Below are 19,783 nucleotides of genomic sequence, written 5' to 3' on the forward strand. Positions count from 1 at the left end.
ATTCTCCAACACATCTAAAAGTCACATAGATCAAATCCAAAAAGTGTGAGAAAGTGAGTAACCAAACACCACTGATTATAAAATCAGGAGAATGAAGATCTTGTGTAGTGTGTACATGCTCCCTGAGGAGCCTTTCAAAGACAAAAAAACTGAAGAACTCTTTTGTGCGTAACTATGATGAGAGGATAATCCCTCCTAGAGCTTAAGATCGCTCCTGTGGTTACGGAGTTGGATATAGACACAAGCAGGGGAGCTTCCCTGCAGGTCCAGTGGGTAAGGCTCCACCCTTTAAATGCAGGGGGTGAGGGTTTGATCCCTGATCTGGGAACTAGGATCCCACATGCCGAGAGGCAGGGCCAAAAGAAAGAAGGAAAAAAAACACTCAGAGGCTCTTCTCTTTTCATGGAATAAGGCCCTTCATGATCTGGCCCCACCAACTATCCAGCCCCACTTCCATGTTTTCCAGGCTCCTTGAAACTCACTCTTGGCCATGTCAAACTAACCACATATGTGTTCTTACCTTCACGTATATATCTGTACATGCTATTCTGTCTACTTTGTCCATCTGATGAATTCTTATTTGCTTTTCAAAATTAAGCTCACATTCTATGAAGGCTTCCCTGAGCCCTGGAGCCAGAGTTAATAGTTCCTTACACCTTGTGACACCTTTATTATGGCCCTTGCTGCACTATGCCGTCATTACTTGTTTACACGTCTGTCTCCACTCTAGACTGAGTCCTTTGAGGGCAGGGTCCAGGTCTTTTCATCTCTGTGTCCTCAGCACCTAAACATGCTAGGCACATAGTAGAGGCTCAATGTACATTTGCTAAAGGAGTGACTGCATACCTACCAGATAGGCTCCTGTGGGCTCCATGCTGGGCTCCCACACCTCAGCGAAGCCATGAGGTATGGAGCGCCCTCTGGTGGAACCCAAAAAAGCTCCAAGGGTGAAGACCTAAAACCAAGTCCCAGCTTTAACTTTGCTTATTTTTATATCTCAGTAAAGATCCTCTCCATAATTGAAAAATCTACACTTAACAAGAGTTTTCCACCTTCCACTGTTTTCAGCCTAGTAGCCATCATGAAAGGAGGGGAGCAAATATAATCTATAATATATATAATAGATTCTATTTGAATATGTACAATGTAATGTATTAAATCATAATTGTCAGGGTGTGTCTCCTACTTTTATTCATTTATTCTAGGTCTTAACTACTGAATGGATGATTCAACCTAGAGTTCTGAAACCTAGAATTTGGAATGTACTCATCCATTCATTTATTTAATAAATAATGATTTGATTGAATAAGAAAACTGAGACTAAACACTTAAGGAGCAACTGATATATGCCCCACACTGTGCTGAAGAAATATTAAAAGATGCCATATTGGGCTTTAAGGAATTCACAGATACTTGATACTAGAAGCTTCCATCTGCAAAGCTCTTTGCAAAGCATTTGAAGACATCACCTCCTTTAATTATGACTATTCTTTTTTAAAGATGAAGAAAATGAGGAGGATAATGTGAAGCGATTTGCCCAGCTATCCAGTTCACTCCCACTACAAAATAAATGGAAGAACTATGGCCCATTCTGGGGGTTCTGTATTTAAAACCAAAGCTCTTCCCATGGATTCTCACAAAGCCCCACAAAGTCAAAGGCAATTTTTTTTTAACCATTTTACTTTAGAGAATTTCAAACATATACAAAAGTATACAAAATGGTATAATGACCCCTAGGGACCTATCACTCAGCCCCGATTATCAGCAACTCACGGTCAACTTTTTTTCACTTATACCTTCACCTATCCATCCAATCTTATTTTGAACAAATGGAAAAAAATCATTTCACCCATAAATATAACTTCAATGCCATTGTCACACCTAAAAAGAATTAACATTTCCTAGGGCTTCCCTGGTGGCGCAGTGGTTGAGAGTCCGCCTGCCGATGCAGGGGACACAGGTTCGAGCCCCGGCCTGGGAAGATCCCACATGCCGCGGAGTGGCTGGGCCCGTGAGCCATGGCCGCTGAGCCTGCACATCTGGAGCCTGTGCTCCACAACGGGAGAGGCCACAACAGTGAGAGGTCCACGTACCGCAAAAAAAAAAAAAAAAAAAAAAAGAATTAACATTTCCTAAATACCAAATATCCAGTGTTAAAATTTCCACTTATCTCATAAATGTTATGTTTTTTACAGTTTACATATTTGTGTTTTATTATTGTTTTATTTTTTTTAATTGGAGTAAAGTTGCTTTACAATGTTGTGCTAGTTTCTGCTGTACAATGAAGTGAATCAGCTATATGTATACATATTATCCCCTCCCTCTTGGACCTCCCTCCCATCCCCCCATCCCACCCATCTAGGTCATCACAGAGCACTGAGCTGAGCTCCCTGTGCTAAACAGCAGGTTCCCACTAGCTATGTATTTTACACATGGTAGTGTATTTATGTCAAACCTAATCTCCCAATTCATCCAACCCTCCTCTTCCCTCCCTGTGCCCACATGTCCGTTCTCTACGTCTACGTCTCTATTCCTGCCCTACAAATAGGTTCATCTGTACCATTTTCCTAGATTCCACGTATATGTGTTAATATACGATATTTGTTTTTCTCTTTCTGGCTTACTTCACTCTGTGTGACAGACTCTAAGTCCATCCACATCTCTACAAATGACCCAATTTCGTTCCTCTTTATGGCTGAGTAATATTCAGCCATGTTGTATATAGGTACCACATCTTCTTTATCCATTCATCCATTGTTGGACATTTAGGTTGTTTCCATGTCTTGGCTATTATAAATAGTGCTGCAGTGCACATTGGGGTACATGTGTCCTGAGAAAACCATAATTCAAAAGGATACAGTTTACATATTTGAATTAGGGTCCAAATAAGGTGCAAAATTTGCAATTGGTCCATATGTTTCCTAAGTCTCTTTTAATCTATAGCTTCCTCTTCATCACTTTTTCATTTCCTTGAAATTTACATTTAAAGAAACTGAGTCATTTGTCTCTGGATATTTCCACAGTCTGGACTTTTTGCCTACATTATTATGTCGTGTAATATGTTCCTCTGTATTTCCTATAAATTGCATTTAGAGCAATGGTTCTCAATCTTTAGTGGGCATCAGGGTCTCTTCTGAATGGTTTGTTGAAACAGATTGCGGGGCCCCACTTTCAAGAGTTTCTGTTTCTGGTCCGAGGCAAGTCCTGAAATTTTGCATTTCTAACAAGTTGTCAGGTGATGATTGACCACACCTGAGAGTCATGCTGTAGCCTTGACTGAGCCTCAGTCGGAATCAGAGTTGATTTTTTGTAAGACTACCTCACATGTGGTATCGTATTCTTCCTTCAAGAGGTACATAATGTCATCTTTTTGGTTCTGTTAGCAGTCTTCAATGCTCAGTGCCTAGAACCATTCATTCATTCACTAAGCATTATAAACTATGATGTTCTAATTCTATCATTCCTGCTTCATTTACTAGCTAGGCTACTTCTAGGAAGAGAAACTCCCTCATCTGCTAAATGGTTACCCAGTGGGATAGTTCATACAGGAAAGACTAGTTTTGAACACAACAACCTGGTTCACTAGTATCGTCCAATTGTTACCATTTAAAGATTTTCTTTGTGTGTTTGTTTGTTTGTGGTGTCGTTATAAACTCATGGCATTAAACATATTTGATGCATTGCAAACATTACAGATATTATACTTATTGATTCTCAAATGATCCCATCATTAGCTGGTGGGAGCCTCTTCAGATTGGCTCTTGAATCCTTGTAAGGTGTGTTTGCTATGTTATTTAGGAATATTCAGGTCTGGGAATTTCCTGGTGGCCCAGTGGTTAGGACTTGGTGCTTTCACTGTCTCACTGCCGGGGCCCAGCCCGGGTTCGATCCCTGACCCGGGAACTAAGCTTCCGCAAGCTGCACAGTGCGGCCAAAAAAAAGAAAAAAGAATATTCAGGTCTGCTATGGAAAATAAGAGAAGGAAACAAATAAAGAGGATAGAAGAAATTAAGTGTAGAAGTGAGTAGCTTGTGAGGTAGAGCAGGCCTTAATGAATAAAGCAGATATCTGTTGATATAGGAAGCAACGGACAGACTAAGTAGGTGAATACTAATCTACACAAGGCACATGAAACACCAGATATTTCTGACACACTCAATATTTGTAAAATCTTAAATCAGTCATTTGCTTGTGACACCTATTGTGGCACTCTGTGTACGCTGTCTGACATACGCAGGTAAAACCCATAACTGCCTATCACAGTAATTGACAAGCTACAGCTGTAGCCTGGAATTGTTGCCCTTGTGTTCCTACAACAGAGTATAGGAGAGGGGAAAGTCTTCCTTGACCCTCTTAGGGTCCCTGGCTGGGTCTGAAAATTAAACTGACAAAGAAAGGTTAACAGGAGGAAAACCTACACATTGATTTAATGTAATTTTGCAGGACATGGGAGACTTCATAAGGAAATGAAGACTCAGAGAAACACACCTGAGTATTTTATGCTGGGTTTGCTGAAGAGTGGACCATTGTGGTGGAATAATAGTTTGAGGAGTATGAGGTCATTGTACCACACTGGGAGAAATTTAACAAGGACAGATTCTTCGAGTTCCTCTGTCTTTGGAGATAAGAATCTTCTTTTCCTCCAGGCATAGGTAGGGCACCTATCACATGAGGATTTATGACCTACATGTTTCAGGGTAGAAGGGCAAGGGGGGAAGGTGAGAGTGAGCTTCCTGCTGCTGCTGTTTTCTCAAAGTCCTTCAGCTTAAAATATTCAATATGCCAAGGTGCCATCTTTTGGGGTAGTGTGTCCTGAGCCCCTCGATGGGAGCAAGAGGCAATCCAGCCACCATCATCTGCAGAGCCTCCCTGTTCATCCACAATCCCAGTCCTTGCAGCAGAGAGAAAGGTAGGGCTGATGAACATTATGTAGACAGGATTCACACCCAGTGGGTCTTCCACCGGTTTATACCCTATCCCAGAGGGATTAACCTTCCACATCTCTTTCCCATTGCTACTCACTAAATGTTTTTAATTGATTTAATAAACCAAATGAATCAAGGGTATTAATTTTGTCTGTGAACCATTCTGCTCTGTGATCTCTGGGATTGTTTGTTATATAGTATATTAAGAGGCCATCATAACATCAAGGTAATTTCTCACATGACAGTCTTTTTGACACATGTGACAAGATGTTGCAGCCTCATCTTGTCTACTTCTTGCCCCAGGTCTGAAATCATCCACAATTCTTCAGGTATCCTTGATTACTTTTTTAAAAAATAAATTTATTTATTTTTTATTTTTAGTTTGGGCTGCATTTGGTCTTTGTTGCTGTGCGCGGGCTTTCTCTGGTTGCGGCGAGCGGGGGCTACTCTTCGTTGTGGTGCACGGGCTTCTGATTGTGGTGGCTTCTCTTGTTGCAGAGCACAGGCTCTAGGCGTGCGGGCTTCAGCAGTTGTGGCACACGGGCCGAGTAGTTGTGGCATGAGAGCTCTAGAGCGCAGGTTCAGTAGTTGTGGCACATGGGCTTAATTGCTCCACGTCATGTGGGATCTTCCTGGGCCAGGACTCGAACCCGTGTCCCCGGCATTGGCGAGTGGATTCTTAACCACTGCGCCACCAGGGAAGCTCTCCTTGATTACTTTTAATGGGAAATAGTATTTGAGGCCTACTTATCTGGGCTTTGGGGGTGCTCATTGCTACTGAACTGGTAAATTATTTTTTTAACTATGTACTGTTTTATGTTATATAGGCTTCTTAGTTCTTCCATTAAAATGAATAATTTAAAGTTAAATATGCAAGCTCAGATCTGAATGTACTCTTTATACAATCAACTCTCAGCTAGTCCAACTTTACAGATATATACATAAGTGGGAAAGGAAATAGAGATACCAGATTTGGTATGACAAACTGAACACACACATGTTATTTATCCCCTTTCACTCCTGAAACCCTACTAAAATGGCATATACCCGTAAAAGACAAGGAGAATGTGAACATAACAGCAGATAGGAAATAGAACAAAAGTTTAGAAGCTGAAAAACCAGTTAATGAGTGGCAAATGACTTACCATACCAGAAAAAGTTAAATTCTTGCAGAGTATTGAAGAAGTAAAATACTACTTAACTCATTCATTGAGGTCAGCATAACGCCAATACAAAAATCAAAGATACTGTAACAAAGAAATTTCAAGCCTATTTCACTAATGAAAATAGAGGGAAAAATTAGAAAGAAAGAAGGAAAGAAAGAAAGGAAGGAAAGAAGGAAGGAAAGAAGGGAGAAAGGAAGGAGGGAGAAAGGAAGGAAGGAAGAAAGAAAATACGGAGGGAGGGAGGATGGAAGGGACCACTACCAAACAGGATTTATCCAGTTGTATGGTCAGGCCATTCAAGATGGTTGTTCTCTTGCTCTCTGTACATCTCCTGCTCAACCAGTCGCTGCTTCACTCACATTACTATCCAATTAATCATAAGGCTTAATTAGCCCCTGGTAACTGAGCCCAACTGACATCAATTCCCACCACCACGCCCCCCAGAGCAAAAGCCACTATGTCTTTCCAGGTCATCTGCCACACACAGTGGGGTGTCGCTCCAGGATACTTTGTGGAAGATCCCCTGTCCAATAAACCATTGATGTCTCTGTCCCTGTCTCCAGGCTCTTTCTTTGGTCACTAACTGGGCAACTACAAAGTGTTCAGGCCTGCAGGGTGCAGCCCAACATCAGTTATATAACAATGGTTTAATATTAGAAAATCTACAAATGTAATTTGCCACATAAACAGATTCAGAGAAAAACTACATGAGCAACTCGATAGAAGCAGAAAAAGCATTGAATAAAATCCCATGCCTATTCAGGGTAAAAATTCTTTGTAAATCGGAACTAGAAGGGAATTCTTTAACCTGTAAATAATAACTATTAAAATCCTTCAGCAAATATTATCCTAAATGGGGAAATAGCAGATTCATTTCCAAATTAAGAATTGAGAGGAACACCCAATGTCCCCACTTCTATTCCATGTTGTATCATACAGAGCCCTGTCCAGTGCAGTACAATAAGGAAAACAAATTAGAGGATTACAGAAGAAAAAAAGAGGAACTAAAGCTGTAATTGTTGGCAGATTACATGATTTTTCACAATACCATAACAAAAGAATATAAAGAAATGATTAAGAATAATAGGAGAGGGCTTCCCCAGTGGCGCAGTGGTTGAGAGTCCGCCTGCCGATGCAGGGGACACGGGTTCGTGCCCCGGTCCGGGAAGATCCCACATGCCGAGGAGCGGCTGGGCCCGTGAGCCATGGCCGCTGAGCCTGCACGTCCGGAGCCTGTGTTCCGCAACGGGAGAGGCCACAACAGTGAGAGGCCCGCATACCGCAAAAAAAAAAAAGTTAGTAGAAGGAAAGAAATCATAAAGATCAGAGCAGAAATAAATGAAATAGAAACAAAACAATAGCAAAGATCAATAAACCTAAAAGCTGGTTCTTTGAGAAGATAAACAAAATTTATAAACCTTTAGCCAGACTCATCAAGAAAAAGAGAGAGGACTCAAATCAGTAAAATTAGAAATGAAAAAAGAGAAGTTACAATGGACACCACAGAAATACAAAGCATCATAAAAGACTATTACAAGCAACTGTATGCCAATAAAATGGACAACCTGGAAGAAATGGACAAATTCTTAGCAAGGTGTAACCTTCCAAGATTGAACCAGGAAGAAACAGAAAATATGAACAGACCAATCACAAGTAATGAAATTGAAACTGTGATTAAAAATCTTCCAACAAACAAAAGTACAGGACCAGATGGCTTCACAGGTAAATTCTATCAAACATTTTGAGAAGAGCTAACAACCATACTTCTCAAACTCTTCCAAAAAATGGCAAAGGAAGGAACACTCTCAAACTCATTCTATGAGGCCACCATCACCCTGATACCAAAACCAGACAAAGATACTACAAAAAAAGAAAATTAAAGACCAATATCACTGATGAATATAGATGCAAAAATCCTCAACAAAATACTAGCAAACAGAATCCAACAACACATTAAAAGGATCATACACCATGATCAAGTGGGATTTATCCCAGGGATGCAAGGATTCTTCAATATACACAAATCAATCAATGTGATACACCATATTAAAAAATTGAAGAATAAAAACCATATGATTATCTCAATAGAGGCAGAAAAAGCTTTTGACAAAATTCAACATCCATTTATGATAAAAGCACTCCAGAATGTGGGCATAGAGGGAACCTACCTCAACATAATAAAGGCCATATATGACAAACCCACAGCAAACATCATTCTCAATGGTGAAAACCTGAAAACATTTCCTCTAAGATCAGGAACAAGACAAGGATGTCCACTCTCGCCACTATTATTCAACATAGTTTTGGAAGTCCTAGCCACGGCAATCAGAGAAGAAAAAGAAATAAGAGGAATACAAATTGGAAAAGAAGAAGTAAAACTGTCACTGTCTGCAGATGACATGATACTATACATAGAGAATCCTAAAGATGCCACCAGAAAACTACTAGAGCAAATCAATGAATTTGGTAAAGTTGCAGGATACAAAATTAATGCACAGAAATCTCTTGCATTTCTACACACTAACAACAAAAGATCAGAAGGAGAAATTAAGGAAACAATCCCATTCACCACTGCAACAAAAAGAATAAAACACCTAGGAATAAACCTACCTAAGGAGGTAAAAGACCTGTACTCAGAAAACTATAAGACACTGATGAAGGAAATCAAAGATGACACAAACAGATGGAGAGATATACCATGTTCTTGGATTGGAAGAATCAGTATTGTGAAAATGACTCTACTACCCAAAGCAATCTACAGATTGAATGCAATCCCTATCAAATTACCAGTGGCATTTTTCACAGAACTAGAACAAAAAATCTTAAAATTTATATGGAGACACAAAAGACTCTGAATAGCAAAAGCAGGCTTGAGGGAAAAAAACGGAGCTGGAGGAATCAAACTCTCTGACTTCAGGCTATACCACAAAGCTACAGGAATCAAGACAATATGATACTGGCACAAAAACAGACATATAGATCAATGGAACAGGATAGAAAACCCAGAGATAAACCCACACACCTCTGGTCAACTAATCTATGACAAACAAGGCAAGGATATACAATGGAGAAAAGACAGTCTCTTCAATAAGTGGTGCTGGGAAAACTGGACAGCTACATGTAAAAGAATGAAATTAGAACACTCCCTAACACCATACACAAAAATAAACTCAAAATGGATTAGAGACCTAAATGTAAGACCAGACACTATAAAACTCTTAGAGGAAAACATAGGAAGAAAAGTCTTTGACATAAATCACAGCAAGATTTCTTTTTTAATTTATTTATTTTTTATCTTTGGCTGTACTGGGTCTCTGTTGCTGCACCCGGGCTTTTCTCTAGTTAAGGCGAGCGAGGGCTACTCCTTGCCGTGGTGCACTGGCTTCTCATTGCTGTGGCCTCCCTTGTTGTGGAGTGCCAGCTCTAGAGCGCAGGCTCAGCCGCTGTGGCACACGGACTTAGTTGCTCTGTGGCACGTGGGATCTTCCCAGACAAGGGCTCGAACACATGTCTCCTACATTGGCAGGCAGACTCCCAACCACTGCACCACCAGGGAAGCCCAGCAAGACTTTTTTTGATTCACCTCCTAGAGAAATGGAAATAAAAACAAAAATAAACAAATGGGACCTAATGAAACTTATAAGCTTTTGCAAAGCAAAGGAAACTGCAAACAAGACAAAAAGACAACCCTCAGAGTGGGAGAAAATATTTGCAAATGAATCAACAAACAAAGGATTAATCTCCAAAATATATAAACAGCTCATGCAGCTCAGTATTAAAAAAACAACCCAATCAAAAAACGGGCAGAAGACCTAAATAGACGTTTCTCCAAAGAGGACATACAGATGGCCAAGAAGCACATGAAAAGCTGCTCAACATCACTAAGTATTAGAGAAATGCAAATTAAAACTACAATGAGGTATCACCTCACACCAGTTAGAATGAGCATCATCAGAAAATCTACAAACAACAAATGCTGGAGAGGGTGTGGAGAAAAGGGAACACTCTTGCACTGTTGGTGGGAATGTAAATTGATACAGCCACTATGGAGAACAGTATGGAGGTTCCTTAAAAAACTAAAAATAGAATTACCATATGACCCAGCAATCCCACTACTGGGCATATACCCAGAGAAAACCATAATTCAAAAAGACACATGCACCCCAATGTTCATTGCAGCACTATTTACAATAGCCAGGTCATGGAAGCAACCTAAGTGCCCATCGACAGATGCATGGATAAAGAAGATGTGGTACATATATACAATGGAATATTACTCAGCCATAAAAAGGAATGGAATTGGGTCATTTGTAGAGACGTGGATGGATCTAGAGACAGTCATACAGGGTGAAGTAAGTCAGAAAGAAAAAAACAAATATTGGATATTAATGCATACATGTGGAACCTAGAAAAATGGTAGGGATGAACCAGTTTGCAGGGCAGAAATAGAGACACAGATGTAGAGAACAAACGTATGGACACCAAGTGGGGAAAGTGGCAGGCGGGGAGGGGCGTGGTGGTGGTGTGATGAATTGGGAGATTGGAATTGACATATATACACTAATATGTATAAAATAGATAACTAATAAGAACCTGCTGTATAAAAAATAAATAAAATAAAATTCAAAATAAATAAAATAAAATTCAACAAAAAAGGAAATAAAGGAAAATAGTCAAGCAAGACAAACTAATAATAGTTTAGCCATTAAACAAAGTCAAGGACTTTTAGTTCCTCCTCAAGGACTATAGATGATATTCTAAGCCATGTCCTTTGAGCTGTTTTGCAGATACTGAAACCCCCACCAGGTGGAAGAAGTTAACCGTATGCCACCCACAGCACGTAGACCACAGACTGGTTGAAACCAAAATGTTGATGATGTTGACTCCCGCTTACCTCACCACCAACCAACCAGAAGAATATCCACGAGCTTATCACATACCCCACAATCTCCCTCCCTCACCCTGTCTTTTAAAACCTTTCCCTGAAAGCCATCAGGGAGTTGAGGTCTTTTAAGCACTAGCTGCCTGGATTCCTTGCTTGGCTCCGTGCAATGAACACTGCACTTTCCTGCACCACAACCCAGTGTCAATAGATGGGCTTTACTGTGCACGGGCGAGTAGACCCAAGTTTGGTTCAGTAAAGCTAAGACCTTTGTTATCCACAGCCACCTACGTATTCCTTCAGCAAAGTGTTGGATGGAGAAACAATATTTTACAGGACACGGTGATCTAGGTGGGGGAAGACAAGTAAATGGCAGTTATAACAAGTGTATGGAGGAGTGTTGCCTAACCTAACTTTTTGTTTGGCGTTTAGGGCAGGCTTCTCAGAAGCTGATACATCTAGTTAAAACCTGAAGCCTTAGTATGAGTTGAATAGATGAGGGTGAACCTTCTAGGCAGAAAAACCAAGTGTTTCTTAGAAGTAAGAAAAAGAAAAAGCATGAAGCGGTTAGCCATCTACTAATAATTTAGCATAGCAGAAGTGTGGGAGAGGGGGAGGAAGGAATATAAGGCTAGATAAATCTGGAAAGAAAATCAGCGGCAAGACTCCTTCCCCACCCCCACCACCATCCCTGGGCTTTATAATCATCCTGAGGGTGACGCATGAGTGTTTTAAGCTTCAAGCAGTAGAGTGACAAAGTCACATTTTTGGTGTGTTTTTTTTTTTTTTTTTTTTTTTTGCTGTACGCGGGCCTCTCACTGTTGTGGCCTCTCCCTTTGCGGAGCACAGGCTCCAGACACACAGGCTCAGCGGCCATGGCTCACGGGCCCAGCCACTTCACGGCATGTGGGATCTTTCCGGACCGGGGCACGAACCCGTGTCCCCTAGCATAGGCAGGCGGACTCTCAACCACTGCGCCACCAGGGAAGCCCTTTTGTGTGTTTTAAGTTCACTCTCACTGTCTTATGGAGAATGGATTGGTGGGACCAAGCATGGAGGCAAAAAGACCATCATTGCAATAGCTAAGTGTGACTCAAAGGATTAATCCAATCCTCCTCCTCCTCCTCTTCCACAGCCTGAAGGGTTCTCTAGGCTGGCAGTAAAATGGGGCCACTGCATGACACCAAAAGCATAGGTAATAAAAGTAAAAAATAGATAAACTGGACTACATCAAAATTTAAAGCTGTGCATCAAGTTTCACAATCACCAGCATGAAAAGGCGACCTATGGAATGGGAGAAAATATTTGCAAATCGTATATCTGATAAAGGGTTAATACCTAGAATATATAAAGTATGACAGCTTTAAAAAAAAAGCCCCGGGCTTCCCTGGTGGCGCAGTGGTTGAGAGTCCGCCTGCCGATGCAGGGGACACGGGTTCGTGCCCTGGTCCGGGAGGATCCCACACGCCGCGGAGCGGCTGGGCCCGTGAGCCATGGCCGCTGGGCCTGTGCTTCCGGAGCCTGTGCTCCGCAGCGGAAGAGGCCACGACGGTGAGAGGCCCGCGTACCGCAAAAAAAAAAAAAAAAAAAAAAAAAAAGCCCCATTAAAAAATGAGCAAAGGATTTGAATGGACATTTCCCCCAATAAGATATAAAAGGGCCAACAAGCACATGAGAAGACACTCAACATCACTAATTATCAGGGAAATGTAAATCAAAACTACAATGAGATACCACATCACACCCATTAGGATGACTATTATCAAAAGAACAGAAAAGTGTTGATAAAGATGTGGATAAGTCGGAAACTTGTGCACTGTTCGTGGGACTGTAAAATGGTGCGGCTGCTGTGGAAAATACTGTACGAGTTCTTCAAAACATTAAACATAGAATTACCATATGATCCAGCAATTCTACTTCCAGATATATACACAAAAGAACTGAAGGGTCTTGAAGAGATATGTGTACACCCATGTTCATAGCAGCATTATTCATAGTAGCCAAAAGGTGAAAGCAACCCAAGTGTCCATCAGCAGATGAGTAAACAAAATATGCTATATACATAGGATAAAATATTATTCAGTCTGAATCTTGAGGACACTATGCTAATGAAATAAGCTAGTTCCAAAAAGACAAATACCATATGATTCCACTTAAATGAGAGAGTCAAATTCATAGAGACAGAAAATAGAATGATGGTTGCCAGGGGCTGAAGGGAGGGGGAAATGGGGAGTTGTTTTTCAATGAATATACAGTTCCTGTTTTGCAAGATGAAAAGACTTCTGGGGATTGGCTACACAATACAAATGTATTTAACACTACTCAACTGTATACTTAAAAATGGTTAAGATGGTAAATTTTGTTATGTGTATTTTACCACAATTTTTTTTTTAAATCGATCCTCAAAAAAAAAAAAAAAAAAGACTCCACTGCTTGGGGACTGCAAGTTTGCTAGGAACTGAGAGGTGGGGACCATTTGGGAAGCCAGAGGGGAGAACATACCTAATAGACTCCCAGTGAACAGAGTGGGCTTCTGGGCTGGTCTAGTGGCTATGGAGCAGGTTGAGTGAGGGCAAAGTTCAGAGGAGTAGAGACATTTCATACCAAGCATTTATGGGCCCATATTGCTGATTTCCTAGTCAGTTGTTGCTTCCTTCTGTTCATTTTGAGAGGGAACTGCAGACTGGGTTCTATAAACCCAGGATGGAGGAAAGCTCTTGAATAGTAATTCTCAAATAAGATGGCACTGTTCTCTAAAGGGGTGTGGTGTTGTTTGTGTGGGATGCTAAAGGCCATGCACAGAATAGGTCAGCAAAACAAAAAATTATCCTACACCCCATATGACTTTCAAACGGCCCAAGGGACATTTATGGACATAGCAGGTGGCAGAACCCTCCCCTAGCTTCCTCAACCTGTAAGAGCTGTTGTGTTAGGAAAAGCCAACAGAAACCCTTGAAACTGTCCATGACTCCCAGCCAAGATTATAAATAAAAAATAATATGGCACCGTAAAGGGAATGGTAGAGATTAGTGTCACTCTGAAGGACTTAAAGGATGCTGGAACAATGATTCTATCATATCCCCATTTAATTCACTAATTTGGCTTTTGCAAAAAATGAGGAATCACTGTACCTGAGAGTGAATTACTGAAAACCAAATAGTAACCCCAACAGCAGCAGCTGTGCCAAATGTAATACCTTTGTTAGAGGAAAACAGGAAACAGACATAACAGACATATACTTTCCTGGTCTTGCCTGGGGCTATGTTAATTTTTCCACTCTCTGTCATAACATAGTCTGAAGGGACCTGGATGATCTGGACATTCTTGAGAACATTATAGCAGTCTACTGTATCAATAACCTCAACGCTAGCCAAACCGAATAAGCAAGAAATGGCAAGTACTTTGAGGCTTTGGGGAAGGGGAGATAAACCTTATGAAGATTCAGGGGACTGCCACCTAAGTGGCCTTCTTAGGAGTCCAGGGTCTTGCGCCAGCCAGGCCATGCCTTCCAATGTAGAAGACATGTTATTACACTTTGCACCGATCCTAACTTTAAGAAGGAAACACAGCACCTCATGTTTTGGAGGAACATACTCCACACTTGATTATTTACCATGTGACCTGGAACTCTTCCAGGTTTGGGTGGAGCCCAGAGCAGTAAAGGGCTCTGCAGCAAGTCCAGGTTGCAGTGCAAGCAGTTCTGCAACCTGGGCCATATTTTGGCACACCTGATGGTAATTAGAAATATCTGCGGTGAGAAAAGTTGCCTTTTGGAGTTTATGGCAAGTTCTTTTCTTTTTTAATTTATTTATTTTTGGTCATGTTGCATGGCATGTGGGATCTTAGTTCCCTGACCAAGGATCAAACCCACATCCCCTGCTGTGGAAGCTCGGAGTCTTAACCACTGAACCACCAGGAAAGTCCCTATGGTAAGTTCCAGTAGGAGGATCACAATGTTGACACATAGGGTTCTGGAGCAAGGCCATTCCATCTTCAGCAGAGAATTGTATACCATTGGAGAAACAGCTCCAGGCAAGCTACTAGAACAGACACACTGGTAGAGCTGAGTGACTGACTATGGGACATCAACTGGCCATTAAATCAGAACTGCTCATTATAGGGCTTCCCTGGTGGCGCAGTGGTTGAGAGTCCGCCTGCCGATGCAGGGCGCACGGGTTCGTGCCCCAGTCCGGGAAGATCCCACATGCCGCGGAACGGCTGGGCCCATGAGCCATGGCGGCTGAGCCTACGCGTCCGGAGCCTGTGCTCCGCAACGGGAGAGGCCACAACAGTGACAGGCCCGCATACCGCAAAAAAAAAAAAAAAGAACTGCCCATTATAAGTTAGGCACTTGTCAGATCCACCAAGTTGTAAAGTTGGGTGGATATAGCAACAATCCATCATAATATGTAAGGAATACAGTCTGGTTCAGGCATGAGTAGCTACAGAGGATACAAGCTCCAGGAGTACCTAGCCCATACTCCTATGTCCTCCACCACTGATAGTGGAGAATAAAGCCTGATCTTTGTTGACAGATGTCAGCTCAGTATGTGGATACAAGTCAAAATGGACTGCTGTAGCCCTGCAGGCCACTCAGAAGTGGCCTTGAGGACTTCCCTGGTGGTGCAGTGGTTAAGAATCTGCCTGTCAATGCTAGGGGACACGGGTTCAGTCCCTGGTCCGGGTAGATCCCACATGCCGTGGAGCAACTAAGTCCGTGTGCCACAACTACTGAGCCCACACACTGCAATTACTGAAGCCCGCAGGCCTAGAGCCCGTGCTCTGTAGTAAGAGAAGCCATCGCAATGAGAAGCCCGTGCATCTCAATGAAGAGTAGCCCCCACTCACCGCAACTAGAGAAAAGCCCGTGCACAGCAACGAAGACCCAACGCAGCCAAAAAATCAAAATAAAATTTTAAAAAGTAGTCTTGAAAGCCAGTAGTGAGGGGAGATTCTCCCAAAGGGCGGAGCTTCTGGCATCGTACCTGGTCATCCACTTTATGGATGTTTGAATATATAGAGATTCATGCACAGTGGTGGATGGCTTAATTTATTGATCAGGGGTTTTAAATAAGATTAGAAGATTGGGAACAAGAAAGTATGGAGAAGAGGCATGTGTATGGACCAATGTGCATGATTATAAAGTGAGTAGGTCTTTGTGTCACGAGTTAACACCCACCAGAGAACATCTATCATGGAAGAGGCACTACAGCACAAAGTAGAAGAAAATGACTTGGCCAGCTAATGTCAACTAGCCTCTGTCCTCAGCCATCCCAACACAGGGACAATGGACTTATGAATGCAGTAACTATTGGTGGCAGTGATGGAGGCTATACCTGGGTACAGTAGTGTGAGCTTCCACTCACCAAGGCTGATCTAGCTACTGCTGCTCCCGAAACAGAGTTCAGTGCTGAGCCTGCACTTTGGGACCATCCTTGGGGGAAACCAACCAGCCACTTCCTGCCAAGATGATTACATTGGACCCTTCCAAACCAAACCTGGAAAGGACTCAATTCATTTGATAGGAATTAATAGATATTCAATTCTATCAAATGAACGGTACGGGTTTGACTTTCTTGCCTGTAAGGCCTCAGCTAGACCTACTATCCAAGATTTCACATACTGTCTGATCCATAAGCACTGGATCTTGCATAGCATCACAACAGACCATGGAACCCACTTTATAACAAAGGTATATAGACGTACGACAATGGGATCCACTGGGCCTATCATATACCACACCGTCCTAAAGCTGCCAGCCAATGGACCAATGGAATAGCCTTTTGAAGACATAGCTAAGGTATCAACTTAAAGATGACACCCTGCAGCCTGGGGCACTATCCTTCAGGATGTGACATACATCTTAAATCAGTGACTATCATATGATACTGCATCCCCAAGGCATAGAATATATGCATTCAGGAAGCAAGGGCTGGAAGTAGGAGCGTCCATAGTTACCATTACCCAGTGAAGCACTTAGGAAATTTGTGTTTCCTGTCCCTGTAACTCTAGACTGAGTTTCTAGAGGCCATGGTTTCCAGAGGCAGAATGCTTCCACCATAGTACACACTAAGAGTCCTATTAAACTAAGCTACACCTGCTGTCTCCCCTGCCAAGAGACCAGTAGGCAAAAAAACAATTCGCTCTCCCAGCAGGATGAATCTCTCCTTATCATCAGGAGGAGTCAGGGTTGCAGGGGGCAGGGAGACTACATATAGAACCCAAGGGTTCACGGCCTGAGAAGGCCATGCCGACCAGGAGCTCAGGCTCCCCAAGCTATGTCTTCTCTTAGTTCAGCAGAAGGGCTTGCTGAGGCCGGGAGCAATCTAGAAGAGTAATAAAGGAGGGAGATGATGACTATTAGATGGGACCCCCAGAAGAGCTGTGTAGTGGGACTGTAATTTTCCTTTCACAAGCTTCTCCAGGAAAAGAGATCAACCAGAACCCTGAAAAGGCTGTTTTAAAAATGGCGTGATGGGCTTCCCTGGTGGCGCTGTGGTTGAGGGTCCGCCTGCCGATGCAGGGGACACGGGTTCGTGCCCCGGTCCAGGAAGATCCCACACGCCGCAGAACGGCTGGGCCTGTGAGCCATGGCCGCTGGGCTTGCGTGTCGGAGCCTGTGCTCCGCAACGGGAGAGGCCACCACAGTGAGAGGCCCGCGTACCAAAAAAAATAAAAATAAAATAAAAATTTAAATGGCGTGAAATTTTTATACAGCAAGTGGATCTGAGCAGTGCAAGGGGTGAACTGCATGGGTACTGCCCAGGTTCCCCTTTGAGGACTGCTTACTCCCCTGGCTGCTGGGAGGGTATCCTCTGAAAGCCCACAGCTGAGCCCTTTCACAGACATCGTTCTCAGTGGAAGCCGCTGTAACACCCAAGTTCACACCTCTCTGGAACCAGCTCATAAGCAAAACTAAATGATATACCTGTGGCCTCAACTCAGGACCACTCTGACCGGTCATCCTGTTATCGAGTCCAAGCTCATACTGCTTGCTGCACTACAGACCAATAAATAGAGAGAAGAGTTATTGGGGAAAGGAACGGCCACTTTATTCGAAAAGCCAGCAGATGGAAAAGATGGTGGACTAGTGTTCCAAAGAACCATCTGCCCAGATTCAGAATTCAGGCTTCTTTTATACTGAAAAGGGAAGGTATAAAGTCCTGGCTCCAGCCAGACTCCAGAGGGGTTGTATTAATTTCTTCCTTCCTGCAGTCATTCACAGGTGGGCCTGGTCAGGATGCTCCCTGTGAGCTAAACAAAGGTATTTTAGCTTAACACTCATTACCTCGGAGGCAGGGCTCCCAGAGATGGGCCATTATGTATAATTTAAGCTTATAGGTAACATCACTTTAGTGATTAACTTGTAATAGAATATAAGGTTCTTCCCTATTATAATCCTAGCCTGGGAACTCCCCTTGGGATTGGCTGAGCTCTCGTTGTAATTCCCCTTCTCCCTCTGCCAATCCCGCTTCCTTCCCTGACAGGTGCTGTTCCTGTGCTTCCCTCCATGAGACACCTGCACACAAATTCCATTGCAAAGTTTGTTTCCCAGAGAACCCGAATGATGACAACGCACATTTAGAGATAAGAAGGTAACCACCAGGAAAAAAACAGTTTACAAAGTTGAAAGTGGTTTTCTCCAGGGAGAGGGATAGGGCTGAGTTGAGGTGAGGTGAGAGACTGTTGCATGTACCCTTCTGTGCTCTTCTTTGTTTGTAACGTGCATGTATTACTTCCATAATTAATTTTTTCATTTAAAAATTTTTAAACGTTTAAAGAATTTGATGCTGTCATCCTCCTGTTTTAAACCCTTCCATCACTTCCCATTGCCCTTAAAATAATCCTTAGGAGTCTTTAACAAGGCTTGCAAATCCCTCCCCATCGGGAACCTGCTGAATTTCTGGTCCCATTTCTTACCTTCCTTCTCACTCTGTTACCTGCCTTTCTGGACTTCCAGTTTCTTGAATGCCTCTCTTCCTCATCTCCAGGCTCCAGACATGATGCTCCCTTTGTCTGGAATACTTTACTTGCTCTCCCGCCCCGCCCCGCACCTGGGTCACCCCTATTCCTCCATCAGGTTTCAGCTTAGATGTCACCCTGAGAAGGGTGAATTTCTCTACCCCCAGACTATATTAGGCCCCCCTCTATCACTCCCACAGCCCCTGTATTTCCTCTTCCTCAGCATCCATATCCTGAAATAATCAGTGTAATATCCACATTTCCTTTCATCCTCCACAAGGACTATCTTGTGACTGCTCTATTACTAGCACCCGGGCACGTACTACAGCATAGTAGATATCAAATATTTACTGAATCAATGAATTTCGCCAAAATGTTTTCCAGGGTTCCAGCTCTGTAATCTGTGACAAATTAAATAACCTGTCTGAACCTCAGTTTACTCAAGTATAAAATGGGGACGAAAATACTACCTACCTTAGAGGGTTGTTTTGAGGATTAAGTGAGATCTGTTGGTAAAGCCCTCAGCACGGTACCTGGCACCCGGTAAGCATTTGATCGATGCATATACTCAAACCATTTGCACTCGCATCAGCAGATTCTGAGACTGTCACTCTTTACCCTTTCCAACATTGAATATTGTGTTTTTAAATATTTTTGCAAATATTATAGACAAAAAAGAATGGCCTCTCATGGTTTTAAGCCACGTCTTTAAGTCATGTCTTTTCAAGCCAGCAGTTTTGCTAATAAAATGGCTGTGTCTTGCTGCCCCATGCCACATACGCCATAAAGAAAGCAGCTCTTCTGTGCTCCTCTCTCTTCCTGTCACAGCCTGTTTGGCGGGCAGGGGT

This window comes from Stenella coeruleoalba, assembly GCF_951394435.1.
Source record: "Stenella coeruleoalba genome assembly, chromosome: 8".
NCBI classification, from domain to species: domain Eukaryota; kingdom Metazoa; phylum Chordata; class Mammalia; order Artiodactyla; family Delphinidae; genus Stenella; species Stenella coeruleoalba.